This window comes from Miscanthus floridulus, chromosome 12 (assembly GCF_019320115.1).
Source record: "Miscanthus floridulus cultivar M001 chromosome 12, ASM1932011v1, whole genome shotgun sequence".
In the NCBI taxonomy this organism is placed as follows: domain Eukaryota; kingdom Viridiplantae; phylum Streptophyta; class Magnoliopsida; order Poales; family Poaceae; genus Miscanthus; species Miscanthus floridulus.
In genome coordinates, this window is record NC_089591.1 from 24,073,468 (window position 1) to 24,093,906 (window position 20,439).

At 40.1% G+C, this 20,439-nt stretch overlaps 1 non-coding gene across 1 annotated transcript; it reads left to right on the forward strand.

Annotated features, from left to right (window-relative positions):
• Positions 1 to 18,782: 18,782 nt before the first annotated feature.
• Positions 18,783 to 18,891, forward strand: LOC136498787 (small nucleolar RNA R71). Its single transcript, XR_010769786.1, has one exon. It is a non-coding gene; the product is annotated as a small nucleolar RNA R71 (small nucleolar RNA).
• Positions 18,892 to 20,439: the final 1,548 nt, after the last annotated feature.

Sequence of the window (20,439 nt, forward strand, 5' to 3'; positions counted from 1 at the left end):
TCTGCCCAAAAATTTGATTACTGCACCGCGTAGAGCAGTCCTGCCAACATGCACCAAAAATTAGATGTCTCTCTTTTGCCCTCTGCGTGGAAAATAGGTTTACCACACCATCGATTTCAAGCAAGGGCATTTGTGGAATTGTGATGGCCACATAAAAGCACAAAGAGTCATAGTCTCCTGCCTCCATCTCCATTCTCTAGCTCTAAATCCTAGTCCAATGGCCTACCTCTCCACTCTCCAGCCATCCCCTCTGCTACCCACTCTAGATCCTAGCTCGACAGGTGCCACACTAGCTCGACTCCCTCTCCACTCTCCAGCCACACCCTCTTTCATACATTTTCAAACCCTTGCTGGAGCTAGATCCCCTTTGATTCATCAACTAGCAGGTCAGCTAATGGTGAAAGGACCTGCCTCAATGATAGTACATGCCGGATCTAGGATCCCCTGCCTTGGCTCCTACCACTGACTGACCATATCTGAACCCTAGCCGGAGCTAGATCTGGTACCCCTTTGTCAACATTAGCCGCACCAGCTCCATGAGCACCATGACAAGACGACAGTGCTGACAACAATGTGTAGCTAGAGAACATGGAGGAAGAGGGTACCCAAATTCCTTTTATGATGTGCGCTCTACTGTAGTGGCTGAACCAAGGATATGTAGATAGAGATGGGGTTACATATTTCCTATAGTTGAGTGTAGCTGACATGTGCTTTAATTTATTGGATTAATGACTTCTATATAAGCTATAGTTACTAGTTAGTGCATACTCTTGCTCTATTATGTTAACATTCGATAGAGTCTTTAGTTAATAAATACCTTTGTAATCTAGATGAATAGTCACTAAATGCTTTTGAACGAGAGTGGGAGGCACAAGTCGCAAAGAATCATAGGAAAATGGAAGAACTAGGGGAGGTAGTTGAGATGCCCCTAGTAATTAAGGTGCTTGATCTATCCTTTATTTAGTTCAGAGGGGGGTGGGGGTGTAGGTTGCAATGCAAAGCTTTACTATTTAGATAGCAATGCAATTTGTACATGCTTGCTGCTTAAGTTTGTATCTCCAATTTTAGAGTACGGGTCAAAGAAGCCATAGAGGAGGCTCTGCCAACAGGACAAAAGGTAGCGCTGCCATGAGTCCTAGGGTGATGCCAGTCCAAGTGAGTCAGGAGAGTTGACTCATGGAGTTTGTACTCAGAAGGCTGCCACTAGCAAAAGGCCAGAGGTATCAGCACAAGATGAACACAATTCTCTATCACCACCAACACCCATACCCAAGCATCAATTCCAAGTTCATATTGACTAGAGACATTTGTTCAAGACGGTACCCTACCTAGCCCTATGAGAGACTAGTCATGGCCAGATGATGATAGCCATGCTGATGAGGAGCCCTCTGAGCAAACTCCTATCTCCCCCACCCATAGAACAATGAAAGTTATGAAGGTTGGTATTACCTTATAGATGTTTATCAATCAATTTGCACAAGCTATTTGATACCCATGTTACTTTTGTAACAATATGAATGCATGAAAACTGTGTAGTACCATTGCTAAGAAGAGTGACTGAAGCCGAGGTCTCAAACTTATGGAATTTTGCTTGACAAAATGAGCAAATCACTAGGAGGATTCAGGATACCCATCTCTGTTGCCAAGGGGAATAGAAGGCCACATGATCCAATGCAAGCTGCCAAGTTTGCCTTAGAGGTAGGTTTAGTAGTTTAGTGTCAAATACCAATTTTGACGCATTGGAAACATTACAAGGAGCCCTCCGGCAATGTCCATTACAAAAATTTTGTGGGATAGGCTAAGTGTATGTATGGGTATCCCCTCTTAACATTCAACTCTGATTTGAGCAACTTTAATGGATTTACTTTTCATTCACACTACTGTGTGCAGTGAAGGCTGGGGCATTAACAAGGCTCACCAACCAACACAAGAAGCTTGTTGGAATGTATTGCAGTCCAGCATACAGTAGGCATGCTATAGGTTGAAGAAAACCTACTTCAATGGCGTTCCTACTAATTAGGTCCCTATGACCTCTCCTGTCCCATCCATGACTGATGCATAGGGGTGTGAACTTGTCAAGATTTGGTCTAGTGCTAAGAACAAGGTGTGTGTGAACCCATTGATTTCCTATCTAGTCTTGCTATGGTCTACTTATGCTTCAGCCTAAAACAAATGATGCTATAGGAAACATCTGAGAAGAACATGCAAAACCGTGCAAAAGTGAAGTACTACCAGTCTATAGGACCTCACTCCTATGTCTTCTAGCTACAAACATTTGTAAGTGATGGTTGTGTTTTATTGTTACTCTTTCCTTTGTATAAATATAAACAAAAACTCATGTGCAATGTGAATAGAAGGAGAACAAGAGGAAGGCCACAGAACATGATCAAGGACTTGATGAACAACATGATGATTCAGGCTTGAACAACATGGTTGACCTGATGAAGATGTTAATGATGTGGAAGTCTTCAAGGACTTCCATACTAGTATGAAAAAGGGCCTGAGTGATGCTATAAGAGTAGTAGTTATCAGTACCTTCATTTTCCTTTCCTTGAAATCTACTAAAGCTATTGCATAAAAGAAGGAAACAAAGTAGGAGTCTAATGTGGCAACATCATTTAATTTTGTAGTTGCAATTTTACACCAATCAATATGGTACATGTACATTGTGCTTATGTAATCCCTATTGGCAGTAGACAAACAAAAGACCTATGCATTGTGCTTATGTAACTCTATTAGCAATAGGCTAAGGAAGACCTATCCATTACTTGTTATGAATTATCTCTTGGGTATTCAATTGAAGTCCTCTTCCACTATCTGTAACCTAATGTTTTACTGATTGAATTTCATAAGAAGCTATGAAAACTATGCAAGCAGAATCTAGTTGCTGATGGGCAGCAACCAATGACTAGTGCTGAGCTTGTTTGCAAGGTCCTCTACGTCCACTAGAGCAAGGCCCCTCCTAGGGAAGTGGCAACAACCTTTTTTTTGAAGAATGCTAGTATCCAGACAATCTCCACCAGAGTAGAGACATTGATGGAGATAACACTTCAAGAATAGCTTGCTGCTAGGCATGAAAGTAATGCTGCCCTTGTTGAACTATTGGATGAACTAAGGAGGAAGACAGAAAAGACTTACGAGGAGTTTGAGGAATTCAAGAAATGGTAGGATGAGTACAATAGGCTTTGTGAGAAATTCATGCGCTTAGGCTCTCCTAGTAACTCTCAGTCTTCAACTCCTATGGCTTGATGCGGTGAATATTTGTGGTCTGTTGTGTGGATTTATGTGACAGTTTGATGAGGTGATACTCTATCAATGGTTTGCTGCTGATGTTTGAAATGTTAATTGTTGTAATTTGATTGCCAGACTAAATAGTTATCTAGCCAATCTATGAAGTAGCGATGATCTTGAATTACTTCTATGATGAATTGATTGTACTCCATGTTGTAGAACCAGAATGGGCCATGTGATCAAATAAAAATGCGACACGTGGATGAACCAGTGCAGCACACGTGAAATAGCCAGGGCATGACATGTGGGAGGAAGTCATTGTTGGCATTTCTTAGCATCACTCTATACTAAGTTGTCATCCCTAGCAATGATGCCCGAAATGCATTATTGGTAATTATTGAGAACACTTGTAAATTTTATTTCTATTAAGTAATCCACAAGCGCACAGATAATATATCATTGTAGTATTTCACCCGAGAGCATACCAGGTATCGTTATTTATATTTTCCATAGGGAGGAGCAATGGGGTGGCTAGAGACATTGACAAATATGTATACTTATGATAAGATCAATAACTCTCATGCTTTAACAAGGGTAAGCTAAATGATAAATAAATGATAAGTGTAAGGCATTGATAATATTCTAGAGATAGAAATAGATGCTCATAAATGTAGTATGGCTAGGCATGAGATTAATTAAGAGAAAAGATTCCTAAGTCATTTCTTATTTACTAAGTCTTTTGTACACTCTAGTATATATACTTTCATCTATAGCATAACTAACTCTATATCTATGCATAAGGAATATTACTAAGAAAGATCAACAATAGAGCTTGACTCCCTTCGCAACCGGGTTCTACTTGTTCTATAAATGAGGAGTGGACTACAAAGGACTCAATGAGAATGTCACACTCGTGATCTACCACATGGCCTGGAGTGTAGAGTGCATCCACAGGTAAACAATATTTAAGCACCACGCTTACATAATGTTGACCACTTAACCCACTCAAGTATTGAGCTAAGCGCTTTGCAAACAAATGCATAAATTCATCATCAATCATAACTACATCAAGTATATCACCAAAGCAAACTAGGAACATAATAAATAGAAACATAGTATTGAAGTAGCACAAAGTCAAAATATAGAGGGATACAATGGTTTTACAAGCCTCTAGAAAGCAAATCTGGAATCTTGAGGAAAAGCCCAACTCTACTTAAATCTTGCTAGCTAGCCTATACTAGAGCTTGAAGAATTGGAGCTCTATTCTCTTCTAACTAGAAACCCTAATTTTTGTTCTGATCTTGACTTATGATCCAATGCCTTAGAGAGGGGGTAGGGGCTAGTATATATAGGCTGGAGCATCAATTCTGGACCCTTGGATCAAACTGACTTCAAATAACGTTGTAGATGCAATCTAGTAAGCGATGGAGAACAAACATTCGAAGGAGGGGCTACTAGGTGGGGATAGCAGGCTAGCCTGGCTTGTAGGTGGGGCTGGCCGGACCCACCTATCAACCTCCTGTAGTCTGCTTTGGGGATGCCTTCTGGTGTTCTCTAGAACCTTCTGGTGATATTTCCAGTCATGGATAAATGTGATTTAATTTGACGATTTGATCCACCTTGATGGTTTTCTGAATAACTACTATCAATAAACTCTCCCAAGCTTAACCTTTGCTTGTCCCTGAGTAATGTCAAAGTTAGCAATGGATCAGGAGTTGCTACAATGTTTTCACTTCTTAAAAGTACACATGCATTCAAACAAGAATTCTCCTCTAGGATTAGAACTAACTGATCTGACTTTCAAACTTACCCATATTTGCTTCAACCATGGGGCTTGTAGCCTTGACTTGGATCTTGAGCAATTGAAAGCATAAAACAATCAAGTCAAGCACTATGTCTCAAGGTCTTTGCTCAATCATCATTCTAGAGTTTTTGCAAGTTTTCAAAATAAAACTCAGAGTTTCCATTGTATGACACTCTCAAGTCTCTCAAAATATGTGGTATTTGTGTATCCTCACAAGGCAATAGTGATGTTATGCCTTTCTCTTCCTACAACTAAAGCTTATGTGGAGCTGATAGGAATGGTGATAACATAAAAGAGCATACTTGTAGTGCATATATTTTGGTTGAACCAAACGATGCTTCTAAGACTATAGAAGATGAGAACCCTTCCACTTCAATCCCTGATGTTTCTAAGGTATCTCCTCAAAGTTCTTAATTTTTATTCAATTTCATCCTTCTCTTGGCTATTTATCATGCCAGATACTCTCTGAGGAAACACCCATGCAACAGTAGGAGTCTGCCAGTCCATCCATTGAAAATTATCCTGTTGGCGTCGTTACCCAGACTGTTGAATCTACAATTTAGCAAACAATTGATGGTAGGAAGATCATATATCCATTTTACCCTCTTGCAATGAATATGAATTGAATAATCTTCCTTGATATTTGTAGATACCAATGTTGAAAGTTCAGAGCCAATTCAACTAGATACCTTTAGTGCATCATCAACCATTCCTTCTTCTCAGATAGAAGCTATCCTAGAAAAGGTACTATATTTACTTCATCATTTATCTTATTATCAACTGATTCAATCCTCTTAACAATATTTTCTTATATATCGGTACTTAATCTTCTAACTCTGAGCTACTCTTTTAATCTTGAAGAGTATCTAGATGAAAATGAAATTAGCTCATCAGCCACCTCATCTAAAGAAGCTTTATCAGAGGAGACTAGCAATTGGCTAAGGGATATATTGTCAATCCTTGAGAACAATATAACTGATTTGGTCCAAGATGCGGATTCAATGCAAAGAGACTTCTTGGCCTTTAAGGATAATTCATCCCCAGTTCTTACCAAAGTCTTGTCACCTTTGTCTATCATTGAAGATCAAGCCCTAAAGGTGAAAAAGGCTTAGAGGAACATGTCTAACCATGAAGCTTTATTGGCCAAGAAGAACTCCAACAAGCAAGAGGCCAAAGAGTTGACAAAGCCAATTGATGATTTGAAGAACTCCTCCCTCAGGATCAATCCGGAGCTGACCCAACTAGAAACCAGGCGTGCAGAACTTGAGAAGGAACTAGAGAATGTGAAGGCTACCATCGATCGCCATAAGTCCAACCTAGCTCAAATACCCAATGCCATTAAGCAGAAGAAATAGGAACTGTTGATTAAGATCAGAGAACATAGGGCCATCTATAGCAGCCTTGAAGATATTCCAAGATCAGTTGAAGAAGACAAGCAACAAATGACAGAAGTCGATGCTATCCAGCTAGAAGCATTGAAAGCAATCTAGGATTTTCTAAACTTGTAATCTGCATATCAATATGTATTCTATGTAGAACCAGTGATAATCATATTTTCTATTGCCTTATTGTATTTCCTATCTTGGCTAAAGAGCCTAATTTGAAAATAGCCAATTCTAGACTTCTAAACTTAATTCGATTAAGTCTGAAAAACATGGCCTTTATTAAGAAAACCCCTCAATCTTCTATCCTCAGTCATCAATGCCGCATTCTCTTCAGCATTAGTGAGGTGGCACTTCACCTCCTATTAATTGCAGTTACCTTTTGCACATCCTGAGATGTCCACCACCTCACTTTGTGGTTACAAATACTAGCCGAGTGCCTAGGCCTTGAACACATCTATACTCGCAACTGCTCCTATTCCTTTGCACTTCTCCACCCTCACAAACCCTATAGTGGTTTCCCTCCTTGTTTTTGTAGATCCAATCAATCCTATGGCGAGCGAGGACAACCGAGGCAAGCATGCGACTAGAGGAGGTTTCAGGAGCAGAACCTGCCAGTGAGCTAGCGCCTTCGTCGTATGAGGTGACATCGATATCTTCTAACTTGTTTATAGGTTCATCTTGAATGATAGCCTTCGTCCTCTTCCCCCTAGGGCCAGGCAAGCCCTCCAATGCCGTATCTGATGCTCCTTCCACGCCATACTCATCGTCGGATTCCTTCAATTCCTACAATAGCGACTGACCCTCGATGTTTCCTCCGAGAGTGGAGGGCTACCTAGGACCATTATTCTAAGGCAACTTAGGAAAATGACCAGCTTGAGATCCACCTCGAGGTCTCTCAAGCCACCCTTCACGCCATCGAGGAAGAGGCCTAGCCCTGCTCGGGCATGGCTGGCCAAGTCCGACACCATGGTGGCATGTAAGATGGACTCCAAGAACACCTTTATTTTGATTTCCACTGTCTTTACCTTGATAGCTCTTTTGTTTCTGTGATCACCAGCCCTGACGGTGTAGTTGGAGTCCCTCCAACTAGTGGCGAATGTGGCTACAGCGGCCATCAACGCTTAAGACCCCCCTCATCAACACCTGCCTCCACAATGTCTCGGCCTGCATCTAGGAGATCACCCTTTATGGCGTTCATCATGGCACATTGGTGGCGCTGGTCGCGTGGTGTAGGTCCAGATCAGGTATGAGCTCCATACCATGGAGACCGATTTCCCGATGGGCGACGGCCCCGAGGAGCATGAAGAGTTGATCAAGGAGTTCATCGATGTAGCGGAGGCCATCGTGGACATCACATCTGCTCAGGATGTGATAAACAATGTTTTTGATTAGTTTGTATTTAGGGCAAACTAATCAATAAAGTCTCTATTTTTTCCATGATCATATCTCAGCATAGTTCTAGCAATGTCTTTGTATACATCATGATTGTTTCTATGTTTCTTTGCTCTATAGGTGATACATCTTGTATAGGCTTTTCCCTATTTTTGGGTTAATTTTGAGCTAAAGGCGATACCCTTTGGGTATCAGCTATTAGAGCTTATGACTAAACAAATCGGCTGTCAAGTATTGATCCAACTGCTAGGATAATATTCCTTCAAACATTTTCATTGATCGCTTCTTGATAGGTTGCACCAGAGATCTTCAGACCAAAGATTAAACAATTGACTGATCTAGGCTAGGCATCTCATTAAGCAAAATAATCTTTAAATTTCTTTTAATAAATCTATCGACTCTAGCTTGTACTCTGAATTCGACTTAGCGCTCATATACGTTGGCCTAGGCCTATCTCCAGGTCCAATGTCTATTTCCTTTAATTCACCGACCGACATGAAGCCATGCCCTAGATTACCAACTGTACCATCTATTGGATTATCCATTAAATCAAACTCTCAAAGCCGATTGCTTGGATTGGTTGTTGGCTTTCATCATTGATCTTGATGAAGCCTCCTTCCCATAGCTTGCCAAAAAACACTCGAAGTCTTCTGGCTCCCAATACATTGGATCAACTGTTGCTATACTTAAAGAATCATCAGCATGAACCAGCTCAACATCATCTCTATGCCATTGAATCAAGCATAGATGCATAGTTGATGGTACACAATAATTTGCATAAATCCAATCGCAACCAAGGAGTAAACTATATGACCCCTTTCCATCAATGACAAAGAATGTGGTGAGCAAAGTTTTACTTCTGATTGTCAATTGATGTTCATTGCTCCCCTAGTCTTTGATGCATTACCTCTGAAATCCTTAAGCATCATGTCAGTTTCAATCAAATGTCCTAGCCTCTTGCCAAGCTTGTGAAAAGTAGTATAAGGCATAAGATTGATAGAAGCACCTCCATCCACCAACATTTTGCTCATTGGCTTCCCATCGACAAAACCTTTCACATATAAAGCCTTCAAGTACCGATGCTTGGCTGGCTTATCAAATATAGCTTGATGTACAACTGCCAGCTTGGCAACTATCTCCTCATACTTTGATTCATCAAAATCTGAATAAACTTCTTGGTCTGCTGGAGCTCTAAATTCTAACAGCAATAGAAAAGCCATTTGAATATTAGTCGATGGCTGACCCCTATCGGCTATTTGTTTAGCATGCCACACTTGAGCTTTACCAGATGCTTGAGCCTATTCTAGATCTCTGTTCCTTAGGTGTTGCACCCTTCTTTTCTAGCTTCTTATCAAACCTCCTGGACACCATTGCCATTCCTGCCAAACATATTCTTCTTCATCATCTTCTCCTTCATAATCAAGCCTAGTTTTGATCAACTAGCTCGCTTCCCAAACCGATCATGAACACTTCTATTTTTTAAGCACCAATCCATATTATTATGATGATACTCATGTTGAGCATGGATAGACCAATGGTCTGCTTGAGATTCCCTAAACTCCTAACATTGCTCACTGCACTCGGGGAAATTATTTCTAGTAGGCAACTTCAAACCTTCATTCCAACAATGTCTAAAGAAAGGACAATTCCAATGTGATTCAACTTGTTTTCTTTCATACCTCTCTTTCTCCTGTTGACACTAGTATTCTCTCTCTTCTAGCCAACGCTGATAATCTTTTTCCTTTTGCCATTGCCATTTATTCAACAAAATTCAAGATGTGACACACAACCTTATTGCCCCATCCCTTGATGTCTCTCCCTATTCATATCGGCTCTTCTATTGGTCACGACACCTTCTAATCTCTCTATATTCATCAGCCGATATTTGCATCTCGGGATCAACTGTTCTAGTTTCTCTTGCTCTGGTTGATGTCGTGACCTTAGTCTTTCCCTTGACCAACTTAGCATCAACCATGTTCTAATCTCGTGGGAAAGGATTATCATCAGACTTTCATCTTCTAAGGTGTATCAAATTTGAGCCTTCCTTGCTAAATAGCCCTTTGTATATGTTGTCAGAAAATTCTATACTCATTAGTGGAATGAGAAGCAGCGTTATGAAACTTGCAAAACTTCTTATTCTTCAACTAATCAGGAGGCAACATAACATGATTATCAGGCAACTTGATCTGTCCCTTCTCAAGCAAGAAATCAAAGAGCTTATCCAATTTTGTGACGTCGAAATCATAGCTCTCTTCGACTCCTCTTCCCCAAGGATTTGGTACCATTACTGTCTTCTTATCCCAATTCCATTAAGCCATGACAACCTCTTCTTCTTTATCATCCTCATAGCCGTCATCAACTAAATATGGATTATAGGTTTCGGCAATTATGACACTCTTCTGGAATCGGGTATCTGTGTGCATATTCTGGAATTAGCTATTGAGCACTACCACTCATTGAGCCAATTGACCTAGATTGTCAAATTCTTGCCCGAGTTGTTTCTCTCCACATTGGCAACATTCCTTGAATGGCCAAAGCAAGCTAGCTGATCATCGGTCAAGTTCATTGAGAAGCACAAATTCCTAGTCTCTCGGAACCTCTAAAGAAACTTAGTGCCCGATTCATTAGTTCTTTGCCTTATAGTCATCAAATTGGTAATTTTATTTTCTCCTAGTCCCAGTGTAAAAATATGTATGAAACTTATTCTCTAGGTTAGCCCAATTGGCAATGGAGTTAACTGCCAGCGATGAAAACCAAGTGAAGGCTGGTCCTGACTAGGGACAAGGAGAAGAAACAAACTCGATGGGCCTCTTCAATGGATGCTTTGCCCAACTATGTAAGATACTGACTTACATGTTCTATTATGCTTGTGCTATCTTGGCCAGTGAACTTAGCAAACTCTAGGAGCCTATAATTTATAGGAAGAGCGACCAAATCATACCACTCTGGATATGGGCGTTTGTACGAGAAGGTCTACCCTTTTGGCTTTAGACCAAACTGATTCTTCATCATCTCGGTCACTATAAGCAATAACTCATCAACATTTAAATTTGGATTTATCTGCAATTGCTCACCCATCTGTGGATTAAAATTTTGGGTACCTTGATACCCCAGATTTGGAATCATGTGAAGGGTACTATAATATGTACCATAATGATATCCTTGAGGAATCTCTATCTGTTGTTCCTTTACTGGTTCACTGCTAGAAGTCTCTAGTTATAAATGTTATGATCTGTATCTCTATGAATCCTTTGAACTGATGGCGCTATTTTTTGAGCCAACGACGGTATTTGGCCTGATGTGCCAAAATTAACCATTTGATTCTAAACTTGCCCCCGTCGGCTGTTGCATATGCTGCACTGATGATCTAGGATTATACTGTATCTGATTAGTAGTAACACCCTGAACTTGCTCAGTGAGCTTTGAACTTCCTAGACATCATCATTACCAGCTAGGTGCTGCTTCTTGATGGCTAGTATCGGCTTGATTAGTCCATAGAGTCGACAGATGTGGAATATTGTAATAAACCGATCCAACCTGATCAATTGGATATCCATGAAACACCTCTTTCATGGTGTTGTTGAATGTGTTCAAGAAAACTATATTATGGTTCAATATGGCATCATGAATACATTTGTTTATAGCCTCTATGAAGAAATGCCTATCCTTAGCTTCGTCTGCATCTGTCTGCCCATGCATCAAAACTCTTGGTAGTGGATATTTCTGAACAACTTTATTGTCATGTGTCTTGGTGTAGGATAACAAACACTTGTTCTAAAATTCTTCTATAGCGTTGCTGATGACATCTTTATCCTCATCAGGTAGGTCTTGATAAGGCACCATAAGAATGTCACTGTTATTGTAAGTAGCCATGATGATTGTGGTGTCCCACCAGGCATGCTAGAACATGTGTTAGCGCAAAAACATATCAATGCGCCTGGCACATTGCAAGCTAGAAGGATCTGCTTGATGGAGCAAGGCTGGAGATCCGCTTGGCTTTAGCATAGGGCCAGCCGATCCTTTGAATTCCTCCCAAAGGCATGCTAGTCAATTTGACCTGCAATTGACAAGGAGAGAAAGTTTATCAGTAATTTAAGGTGGAATATGCCAGCTTTGCCCAGACAGTTCCAAGTGTGCCACTATAGGAGCAGCCAGATGGGAAAATCGACTAAATAGCCGATACAGCAAAGAAATCAACTATTTACAGGACTGTACAGCTCATGGGTTGTGATTGATTTTTATGATGACAAGTACAATGCACATAGACATAAGTAAAATCATCAGCTAGGTGGATATTACCAAGGTAAAGCATTGAGCCGATGAATCTAACGAGAAAGGATATAACATACGAACAAATCGACTATCTAGTACAAACGGATATACAAAAGCCCTAAATCTAATCTATTACTATCAACAGTGAGGTTCGACTAGATTGATGGTAGCTATGATGATAACAACAAACTAAAACAGAAGAATCCATAACCCCGTCTATACATTGATAGGTTTTCTGAAAGACATGCTATATCTATGAAAGCACAGGCGAATTGGCTGAAATAGCCGATTCAAGTAGAAAAAGTGTCATAGCATATGAACAATCGACTATTCAATATGAGCAGACCTATAAACTCCTCAAATCTAACCTATTATCTTTAATAGTGGGGTTCGACCAGATCGATGGTAGACATAATAAAGATAATAGATTAAACCTTTAAAGAAAACTGGATCTATTCACATTTAACAAGGTCATGAAAACATGCTATGAACGTTAAAGTGTGAGCGATCGGCTATTTAGCCGATGCAGGCATAGCAAACAGTTAAGGTCATGCCCAATCAAAACAGATCTACCAACTAGCATCCTCCAATCTAAAGTGCCATCAGTGGGGATCGACTGGATCGTTACAGCCATAATAGCGAACTATAGACCAGATTTAACTAGCCAACAAACCTCCTTAAGATCAGACATGCCTTAAGCACGTACTATGCATGATCAAGATCAAAGTAGAATAGCCAATGAAACATAACCCATCGCTTAAAGTAAGAAACATTGTATTGTGCCAAAGTAAACGATGGACTAAAAGGATGTGAAGCCGATCTAGATCGATCTCGACTGGGTAGGTTGATGTTGCTGAAAACTAATGACAATAAGAACATTAGCAAGATCGGTAACTTAATGAATCTACATGAAGGATGCCACTCTTAGATAGAGCTGATAACTTGACCTTAATCTAATTCAAGCAGTGGAGGTCTAACTTAACCGATGCAGCCGTACTTGAACTAGATAAAGATCGATTAGTAGCTTATGCTAGAGCTCATAGTGGAGGTCAAACTTAATCAATGCAGCCTTACAAACCAAAGCATAAGCCATGATAGTACTTATAGACAAGCCAAAGGTCGGTCGGACCGATGCAGCCCTGCTTGTTGAAGAACTCACCGAGATCTACACTACTCCTCCTAAGGGCTGGCGTAAATCCAAAAAAAGTAATTTGTATTGATTGATTAGATGTCTCCTTTTACAATAGCCAGGGTCCGATATTTATACCCAGAACCTAAGCATGAATCCTACTCAAGTACGACTCATTACAATCTTTGGTATAAGAGAAAACATTCCTAATTTAAGATAACTTGGACCCTAATCTTTCCCTTTTATAGAGTCCGACATGTCTTTCCCGATGCCAACCGTAGCTCATTGTCGTTATCTGCTGACATCATTCGAAGAGAGCCAATTCTAGTGCCGCATTTGAATCAGCTAATATCAATCCTTATGTAATCGATTCCTTGATGACACAATCTTGGAAGCTTCGAGTTCCTGCGTTCTTCTTCCCAAATTTTGGTGTAAACAGATCCAAAGAGAGTTAAGCCATATAATCAAATCAAGATGTGCATGTGTGTGGAATATATGGTGGATAACCTAATTATACTATGCTCCTTGAAAACATATCTCTCTTTTAAAACATAGAAACCTCTGCAAGAAAGCAGGGGCTATCTTATTCATCATTCTTCTTCTTCTCTTTTTTCAGGCGGGCATCTAAGTACCCATTGTTTCAAATCTCTTGGACACTTGTCCATTTTTTCAATACTTTTTGTTTTTCTTCTCTTTGTCTCTTTTTTTGTGAATAACTTTTGCATAGACCATGCCTCTACTTTGCAGTAAAACTTTTGAGAGATAGCAACAAAAACTTGGTGCATTTATTTGGTGGATGAAACCTATCAAGAAAATTTTTGGTGTTTACTCCTAGTGTAGGAGTAGAATATTTTTAGGTGGATCTATATGGAATGGCATGTTTTTGTGCCTACCCCTAGTGTAGGAGTAGTGCATATGTGGTGGTGTGTATGTTATCTTGATTTTAAGAGCATGACAAACCTCTCATAAGGCTAAACAAAGCTTGACCAAACTCAATGTACAACAAGTAGCATATGTTAGTGGAAGTTTTCTTAGCCTAAATATCATGTTTGGCTCTGGTAGGAATTCAAGCTTTGTCATATAGGAATTCATCATGTAGCATTTTTATGTTTTTCGAAACAAATCTCTAGAATTTTAGTATCACTTAGAACAAGATAAATAACAGCTCAGACCTTCTCATATCATATCCATCAATTACCTAGAATTAGATCAAGCATTTGCTACCCACGAGTTTCAAGTTCAGAGCAAATTCTCATGTCAAAATAGTCATATCTAAAACTCAGGGAGAATTCAACTGAAAACTAGGTACTTGAAAGGAATTACAATAGAGCAACTATTCATCATTTCCATTGTGAGAGATTATCTTCAAGTCCATTTTATTTATTCAGCTCTTAAAAATAGAAAATGAAAGCAAACTTTATACACTCTTTTTTATTTTGTTTTTTAGTTATATAAAGAAGATAAAGACAAATTTTTATTTTGTTTTTTAGTTATGCATCTTCTTTTTTTTGAGATAGACAAACTAAAAAATAAATAAAAGGGGAAGAAATAAAATACTAGAAAAGAAAATTTACCTAAGATAGATGGGAGATGCTCCTCCCCCAAGTTGGGTGTTGTTGCAGTTGTTCAGAATGACGGGTCGAAGTTAAGCTTCTGGAACTAAGTAGTTCCAGTTCTCATTCTCTTGCTGCTGCTGCTGGATGTTGGCAGTGGCATCTTCCATGTTTGCATGCCACCGAGAGTGCTGGTGCAAGGTGTTCTGAATGGTGTGTTGGGTCTCTTCGATGGTGGTCAACCTAGTGTCGAGGCGGGAATGATCCATCTGCTAGTCATGGTAGCCCATCAACTGATCATGGTAGCCACGTGTAGAGAAAGATATACATCTTCCCTGGTGGCCGCTTGAAACATCTTCATAACACTGTGATTGGTAGTTGGGAAGGTTCCCTTCTTGCCAGTGCCCACTTGGAGCCTGCTGCTAGGAGCCTTCAGAGTGGTGAGGAGAGGGCTACTCCCAACCAGCATGCTTAGGCTGGAACACACGGGAAGGTCCCACTTGATCCTAGCCTGCATAGCTGGTGAAAGCTGGTCCTTCTAGAATTGGGTCATCACTGTGGTATCAAGGTTGTGGTGCATGGGTTATTCTTGCGGAGGCACTCCTGCGAGGTGCCACCTCCTTAACATGCATGTTGAAAGTGAAAGAATTCACCATATACAAACCAAGATTCTGGTCTGGTAACGGAATCTCATTTGTATACCCAAGATACATCATAACAAGTTGCCCGTTTTCTTTCTTTTTCAACATGTGAGCCTCGAGAAAATAGTCATAATCAATGTACTCGCAGGGAATATCAATGTGAGAAATTGAAGCATTTTCTAAAAGACCCAAATTCTGGGCAATGCGAGTGACCAAAGAGGTACACTCAACATCACCCTTGAGCTTGAAAACTTCCTTCCATTGATCATCATGAACTTAACAGGTGAAACTTTTCTCCTCTTCACCATAGCATATAGTAACTTAAGATCATCTACCTTTACAGTGTGAAAATCAGGTCCAGGAAACAAAGAAAATCATATCCACTTGTGCATGAACTGCAGTGTAGGGTGATGGATGTCATTAGTACATGGACGGTAAATACTAGGTTTTCTAGAAATTTCTCTCCAGAATTTTGCCATATCAAAATCTTATAGAGCAGAGTCTACGTCAACTACGAACTATGCATTACAACCTAGAAGCAAACTAAACTCCTTCCTGGTGATAGGAAGTTCTTTCCCAAAGAGTCTAAATTTAACTTTAGTGTTAGTGGTTTGCAAAGTGCATAGAAATTCTATAGTTAAGAGTTTAGACCCTTGCTCATGAATATTCTAAACATCTTCCCATCCACCAGCTTTAAATATGAAGCCAAATTCAACATCCACACCTATGGCGTGCATAAGGGCTGGATCATAGGCAGTAGTAAGAATGAACCTTTAGATTTTCAACTACTTGAAGCCATCCTTCTCTATCTTGTTCCACAACTTGAGATGCTTCTCCTCTAGCAGGATGTTTCTCTGAGCTGATGATGACCGAGGCAGCATTCTAACAGCGGGGGATGGAACATTGATTTGCATGTCGATGCTCACCCTAGAAGAAGAGCTTCTCATAGAACGAGATGATCCCACGCGCTTGAGCTTGCCCAAAAACTTGCTCATCTTCCTACAAAAAAATCAACAAACGACAAAACTCATTGAACGGGTTAGAAAATAAAATGTCAGTGGTTAGCCGTCTGAAAGTTAGTCGTCCGAGGGTTAGTTGTTCTTGATTGCTTAAAGAATTTTCTAATCAGAACTTTGATAGAACTTCTACCCTCAATTTCTTTAATTTTTCCTCCTAATTTTGGCAGCACCTCTATGCTTAACCTTTCTCACTCTTCTTAATTCCAACAATACTTTTTGTAAGTGGATTTTCAAACTACAAAATTGGAGTTTGGAATTTTGAACTTGGGAGGCTTGATGGTAGTATGGTTGAGGCCGAGAGTAAGCAGGAGGGGTGCCATTTATAGGCGGTGGTGCCACAGGCTGGCCGACCAAATGGTGGGGCCAGCCAGCCCCCCTTGTGCCCACTTGAGTTGGCTCTCCACCTGATGGTGCCTTGCTTCCTTCTTAAGCAAAATATCTACTCTTTCAGTGGAGGTGCACTCAAAAATGGCCGGTGGAGAGTGGACATGGTGATGGAAGTGATATGTGGTGTTTGAGTGGGTCGTCTCCTATGGGTCCTAGTTGCCTGTATTTCTACCATATACACATGTATATATATGTAATGAAAAAATATTTTATGATACTATGAAATATAAGAAGATAAATGGATGGTATTTTTAAATTTTTATGCCTCCATGGTAAGTATCCTTTTGGGTTTTTACACTTGGTAAAAATTATTTACATGGGGCTTGAATTTTATAATGCCATGGTGAAAAATATTTTTTACTTTATTTTTCCAAATGCAATGCAAATGCAGAAAAGTAAATATGCTAAGGTGAAAGTAAATTTATGCAATGGAAATATGGATAACTACCGATTTTACATCCTAGTGAGGGTTCAAAATTTTAAGTCCACTGAACCAAACTTTTCTAGTTTTGTTCATTCCATAGGTGCATTAATTGGTCTAGGAGATGGAGACCCTAATGGTTGTACTTGCTTCTCTTACCACTCCAATTTTGGGCATTGCTTCGGTCTTGGCTTGAATGTGAATCGCTCTTCCATCCCATTAAAATGGAATTTGATTTCTCTAGTTCTGACATCAATGTGTGCATTTGTAGTGCTCAAGAAGGGTCTCCTAGGAACAAGGGGTGTCTTCATGTCTTCCTGCATGTCAAGCACTACAAAATCCATTGGAACAAAGAAGTTTCTTATTTTTACCAGAATATTCTCTACGATTTTTGCAGGGTAGCAAACCAATTGGTCAGCTAGTTGTAGGCACATCAATGTTGGTGTGAGTGTTGAATAGTTGAGCTTGTCAAAAAACTTCTTGGGCATGACACTGACGCTAGCTCCAAGATCACATAGTGCATTCTCAAAGTTTTGGTTTTCATTTGAACAATCGATAGTGGGACATCCTAGATCCTTCTTCTTTATATGTGATGTATTGAGGATGGCCGCACTACACTCCTCCATTAACTTGACTACTTTAGTGGTAGGTAGTGGTGTTTTATTGTTCAGAATGTCTCTGAGATACTTCACATATGTAGGTATCTGTATGGCATCTAGCAAGGTAATATTGATATATAATTTTTGAATTACATCTACAAACTTACCAAACTGCTCATCCACTTTGGCTTTTTTATTTCTATGTGGAAATGGTAGGAGGGGGGTATCATGTTAGTCTTGCATCATCTCCTGTGCTTGTGGTCTAGATTCTTTGGCTTCTTCTTTTTCTTCCTCTCATATCGCTGCTGGTGTCTTACTCATCCTTGTCAGATGTGGAGGATCTCGAGTAGACTTGCCACCTCTTCTGGTTATGGCATTGACCTTTTCAAGGTTAGTGGCAAAAGGCAGAGTAGTGGCCAGCTAAGCTAATTGTGATTCTATCTTTTTATTATAGCTTAGTTGGTCTTTTATAGCAGAAGAAAAACTATCAATTTTAGTATTTATGTTTTCTAGGACCTTATCATTAGAAGCAAGCTTTTTAGAAATATTTCCATGTCTCTGTTGCTATGGAAAGGGATTGATAGTATTTGTGTCTTCTTGATATTCAAGGAAATCAACCCGAAAATATTCTCCACATACGGTTTGGGAATTAAAAGCATCTTGAATTTCTTGACAATCTTTCTTGTAATTGGCTCGCTGTTCAAGCCAATTCAACAGTACATCCATCTTGGTTTAAAGTGTACACACCTCTTCTGGTACTTCTTTGCTCTTATTGCATGCTTGAATATTGCATTGAGACCAGCCTTGGTTAGAGGCTATCCTTTCCATAAGAGTTTTAGCATTTCCAAGGGTGAGTGACATGAATGCTCCTCCAGCAGTAGCATCAAGTTGTTCATGAGCTTTCTAAATTAATCCATGGTAGAAACCTTGCATGAGCAATCAATCTTCCATTCCATGATGAGGACAATCTAAAATGTATTCTTGGAAATGTTCCCTTGGTTCTGGAATGGTTTCTCCTTTCTACTGTTTGAAATTGGAAATCTTTCCTATTTAGGCATTAGTTTTACCTATAGGGAAAAACTTTGCTAGGAAGGCCTTGGAACACTTTGCCTATGTGTTGATGTCATCTTTGTTGGCTTAGAACCACTGCTTTGCGCTTCCTACTAGCGAGAATGGAAACAAGGCAGAGTAGTATGATGTCTTGAGCAACGTCATTGATGGTGATTGTGCTGCTGATCTCTAGGAAATTCTGAAGATGAGCACCAGCATCTTCATGTGCCTTTCTGTTGAACGGGGTAGCTTGCACCATGTTGATGAGGCTTGACTTGAGCTCAAACTCAAGGTTGTTGGTTTTGAGTGTTGGTCCAGTACGGATGTTCTCGGTGCTTGGAGCAGAGAACTCATGCAATGTCTTTTCAGGCATAGCTTCAGAAACTAGTGTTGAGCTTCCTCTTGATTGGTTTGATTTTCATGGAGATTTGGTGAATCACAACCAATCATGCAATACATGTATAAGATATAAACAAAGACAAACAAGGGTAAGCCTGCTAAAGTAGAGGTGCTAGTTATGATTTCATCAATAAGTATTTATTTGATCAATTCTCTTAGCCTTGTGCCCCTCCTCGGCAATGGCGCTAGAAATGCTTGTTGGCATTTCTAAGCATCACTCTTTACTAAGTTGTCATCCCTAGAAATGATGCTAGAAATGGTTTGTTGGTAATTATTGAGAACACTTGTAAATTTTATATCTATTAAGTAATCCGCAGGTGTTGACGGTAGTTAACAACCATTATAAATCATCAATATAACATGCATAAGGGCATAAATATAATCACCAACGAAGGTCTAGGGGTTTAAACTAACAAATTCCATGAGTTTTGTTGAACCTATATTTTCTATAGGGTTTATCCAGAAAACCATCCAGATGGACCTACATGTCAGATTTAATCTCGCTTGTCCATAGTGAAACGGACACAAGAAGACTCTAGAGGACTCGAGCAGATTCCACACCTAGGCAAAGCCTGAGTGGCTACCAGGTGGGGCCGACCAGGCTCACCTGCAGGCCTCCTGGCCCCTAGGCCCACTTGTCAGCCTTCGCGTCATAATGTCGGTTCTTGACCGCCTCCTAGGTTGCATCTACGCTATCCTTTAAGTTGGTTTGATCCAAGGGCACATGTTGGATGCTCTAGCCTATATATATCAGCCCCTCCTACCCCCTGAGGCATATATAGATAAGTCATTTGAGAAGATAGAAACCCTAATCATCCTCAGAGCTCCATCAATTCTAGGGCATAGCTAGTTAGGCTAGGTCTAGAGGAAGGCAAGCATGCTTCGCTTGGATTCTTGATCATGTCAAGAGCGTGGTTTGGTATAATCTTTGTACCCCCTCTCTTTTGTATCTCCATTACTTTTATATGCTTGCCACAATTGTTATGACTGTTGACAAAATATGGTCGGTAGTCTACCTAGGGGTATGCCCAAGATAGTAGATTATCGGCAGACAGATGCACAAGCCCCAAACAAGATGGTGACGCAAGACAGACATGAGGTTTTATCCAGGTTCGGCCGCCAAGAAGGCGTAATACCTACGTCCTGCGTCTAATTTG